Source organism: Oncorhynchus clarkii, chromosome 20 (assembly GCF_045791955.1).
Source record: "Oncorhynchus clarkii lewisi isolate Uvic-CL-2024 chromosome 20, UVic_Ocla_1.0, whole genome shotgun sequence".
In the NCBI taxonomy this organism is placed as follows: Eukaryota; Metazoa; Chordata; class Actinopteri; order Salmoniformes; family Salmonidae; genus Oncorhynchus; species Oncorhynchus clarkii.
Genome location: NC_092166.1, coordinates 50,711,985 through 50,716,220, shown reverse-complemented (window position 1 = coordinate 50,716,220; position 4,236 = coordinate 50,711,985).

Sequence of the window (4,236 nt, the reverse complement as noted above, 5' to 3'; positions counted from 1 at the left end):
CCAAACCCACTGGCTCCATGTCATCTACAAGACCCTGCTAGGTAAAGTCCCCCCTTATCTCAGCTCGCTGGTCACCATAGCATCTCCCACCTGTAGCACACGCTCCAGCAGGTATATCTCTCTAGTCACCCCCAAAACCAATTATTTTCTTTGGCCGCCTCTCCTTCCAGTTCTCTGCTGCCAATGACTGGAACAAACTACAAAAATCTCTGAAACTGGGAACACTTATCTCCCTCACTAGCTTTAAGCACCAACTGTCAGAGCAGCTCACAGATTACTGCACCTGTACATAGCCCACCTATAATTTAGCCCAAACAACTACCTCTTTCCCTACTGTATTTATTTTATTTATTTATTTATTTAGCTCCTTTGCACCCCATTATTTTTATTTCTACTTCGCACATTCTTCCACTGCAAATCTACCATTCCAGTGTTTTACTTGCTATATTGTATTTACTTTGCCACCATGGCCTTTTTGCCTTTACCTCCCTTATCTCACCTCATTTGCTCACATCTTATATAGACTTGTTTCTACTGTATTATTGACTGTATGTTTGTTTTACTCCATGTGTAACTCTGTGTCGTTGTGTGTCGAACTGCTTTGCTTTATCTTGGCCAGGTCGCAATTGTAAATGAGAACTTGTTCTCAACTTGCCTACCTGGTTAAATAAAGGTAAAATAAAAAAATAAAAAATGAAAGTGGAGCGAGCTTCAGGTCACGCACCCCAAACAAAAAAAGAGTACACTTGGCTATACACCCAGAAAGGAAGGACTACTTCTTTACTACTCAAAGGAAAAATATCAACCAATTTCTAAAGACTGTTGACATTTGGTGGAAGCAATAGGAACTGCAAGCATATTTCTATTAAACCGGGATTGCCATAGAAAACCAATAGAAAACAGATTGACCTCGAAAAATGTTTTCCCTGGATGGATTGTGCTTGGGGTTTCGCCTGCCAAATCAGTTGTGTTATACTCAGAGATTATTCAAACGGTTTTAGAAACTTCAGAGTGTTTTCTATCCACATCTACTAATAATATGCATATCCTAGCTTCAGGGCCTGAGTAGCGGCACGCTTTTCATCCGGACGTGAAAATACCACCCCCTAGCCCAGAGAGGTTATTAAATTATACTTAATTGTCTTAACTAAGAACCCCTTTAAAAGGGTATCGTAATGTAAAGTGTTACCAAAACACAAGACATGGAACAACATTGGCAAACTTAAGGTTAGGTACCCAGCTGACTGTTGAGGAACTAAATGAATGACCTCGAGTGATGTTGAGCAGTGGTTCCCAACCTTTTTGGGGTACTGTACCCCTACAACGCTGACCTGCCTGAAAGGGAAATAGCTAGTCAGTTGTACAACTGAATTCCTTCAACTGAAATGTGTCTTCCGCATTTAACCCAACCCCTCTGAATCAGAGATTAATCGACATCCACGTCTTCTGCATCCAGGGACCAGCAACTGCCTTGCTCAGGAGGAGCAGAACAGATTTTTACCTTGTCAGCTCGGGGATTCGATCCAGCAACCTTTCGGTTACTGGACCAACGCTCTAACCACTAGAAACACCCCCTCATGCACATGCAACCGTCATGATTCATAGATTAGGTATACATTTGACAAAAATTAGGTTTCGTACCCAGTTAAGTTGGGCAGACTTGTTTTCAATGTCAGGGAAGTAGGAGTTGAACTCACTGTTGAGTTTGGATAAATGTGAACTTTCTATTTGCATCATAGGAGCTCTGTCAACATCACATATAGAAAGGCAGGTGTCAAGCTGCTGTAAACAACTGATATCTTCACAGTTCCTTTCCCAGAATTTGATATTCATGAATCCACACGCTTTGTCATACATGTTTAGAATGTGTGTCTTTACCTAGGAGAGTTAGATTTCCGCAAGATAGGCAAGGCGGGCTCCCCAGTCTGTGTCCTTGAACACAGCTAAAAGGGGGCGTGAGTGCTCATACAGAAAATCACTGGCGAGCAGCTCAAAAAAGCTTCTGTAGCGTTCTCCCTCTGGATAGCCAACGGACGTCAGTGTGAAGCAGTAGCTGCTGGTGCTCAGTCCCACTGTCATCAGAGCCTTTCATAGTCGGTAATTCAGAGGCCTAGACTGGATAAAGTTAATAATTTTCACTGAGTCACTCAAAATGTTATGTAACTCAGGACTCCTTTTGCTGGCCAATGCCTTCCTGTGAATGATAGTTTAATTTCACTCTCCCAGGCATTGATGCAAGAAAATCCATGCACACATGAAGACAGGATTTCCAATCCAGATTGTGCTTAGAAAATGCTGTCAACGTGAAACATATTCTCACCTGTAGTTCTCCCCGTTAGCTTCTTGGTGAATGTGCTCATTAAATTCCCCAAAATGTTCTGTATTGCACACACACAATCAACTGGGCTTCCCCACTGACATCAGTTGATTCGGTCCAACAGCAGAGAAAATAGACCGGAAGCATTTTTTCAATGTTACAGCCTTCACTGCATCAACAGCTATCTTATCAATCATAGTTTCTGCGAGAATAACAACAGCAGGAACTCTAGCGCACGGAGCAAAGGATCACGTGCACTTGGTGCAAGCAGATGATCAACCATTGATCCAACGGGCAGGCGGGTGGAGGCTAGGTATTCTCATCGACGGGGCTGTGATGGAGCAGGTTGAGAGCTTCAAGTTCCTTGGCGTCCACATCAACAACAACCTAGAATGGTCCAAACACACCAAGACAGTCGTGAAGAGGGCACGACAAAGCCTCTTCCCCCTCAGGAGACTAAAAAGATTTGGCATGGGTCCTGGGATCCTCAAAACGTTCTACAGCTGCACCATCGAGAGCATCCAGACCGGTTGCATCAATGCCTGATATGGCAATTGCTCGGCCTCCGACCTCAAAAGGAACTACAGAGGGTAGTGAGTACGGACCAGTACGTCACTGGGGATAAGCTGCCTGCCATCCAGGACGTCTACACCAGGCGGTGTCAGAGGAAGGCCCTAAAAATTGTCAAAGAACCCAGTCACAGACTGTTCTCTCGACTACCGCATGGCAAGCGATACCGGAGTGCCAAGTCAAGGACAAAGAGGCTTCTCAACAGTTTTTACCCCCAAGCCATAAGACTCCTGAACAGGTAATCAAATGGCTAACTGGACTATTTGCATTGTGTGCCCCCCCCCAACCCCTCTTTTACACTGCTGCTACTGTTTACCATATATGCCGTCACTAAGTATACAATCATGTACATACTACCTCAATTGGCCTGACCAACCAGTGCTCCCGGACATTGGCTAACCGGTCTATCTACATTGTGTCCCACCACCCGCCAACCCCTCTTTTACGTTACTGCTACTCTGTTCACCATATATGCATAGTCACTTTAACCGTATCTACATGTACATACTACCTCAATCAGCCTGACTAACCAGTGTCTGTATGTAACCTCGCTACTGTTATTTTGAACTTCTTTTTACTGCTTTATTTCTTTACTTACATATTGTTCACCGAATACCTTTCTTGCACTATTGGTTAGAGCCTGTAAGAATTTCACTCAGGTCTACCTACACCTGTTGTATTCAGCACACGTGACAAATAAACTTTGATTTGAAGACCAAAGCCAAAAACAAACAAAAAAAGGCCTATAAATATAAAACAAGAGATTTCACACCAGTGACCAATGTAAATATTTACTATTAATATTTAAATAACTTGAACATATATTTGTAATGTTCCCAGTAATATATTTTTTTCACATTTAATTTTCTTTTATTTCCACACACCCCCTGGGGAATGCCCACATACTCCTAGGGGTACACGTACCCTCAGTTGGGAAACACTGGTGTGCAGAATGATTATGCCAGGTCACTTACCAGTCACAGAACATGCCTGTTAGCATCTGCTTTGAATAGATAAGAGCATCTAAACATTTTATTAAAGAATATATTAGAAAGATTTGTAATACTACAATGCCATGCATCAGGGTTCAAATCACGCTAACGTTGATGTTCCTCTTCTTTGGAGAGTGCACTTCTCCCCGTAGACCCCCTGTAAATCACGCTAACGTTGATGTTCCTCTTCTTTGGAGAGTGCACTTCTCCCCGTAGACCCCCTGTAAATCAAATCTTGCAAAAGATAATTGTGAGTTAGTCCAATCACCAAAATTTGAGTTGCCAGGCTTGTGGTTCAAACCATTACAAAATGACAACTGTTGTCAAAGACTTCACTACACCAATGAAGGCTAGTCG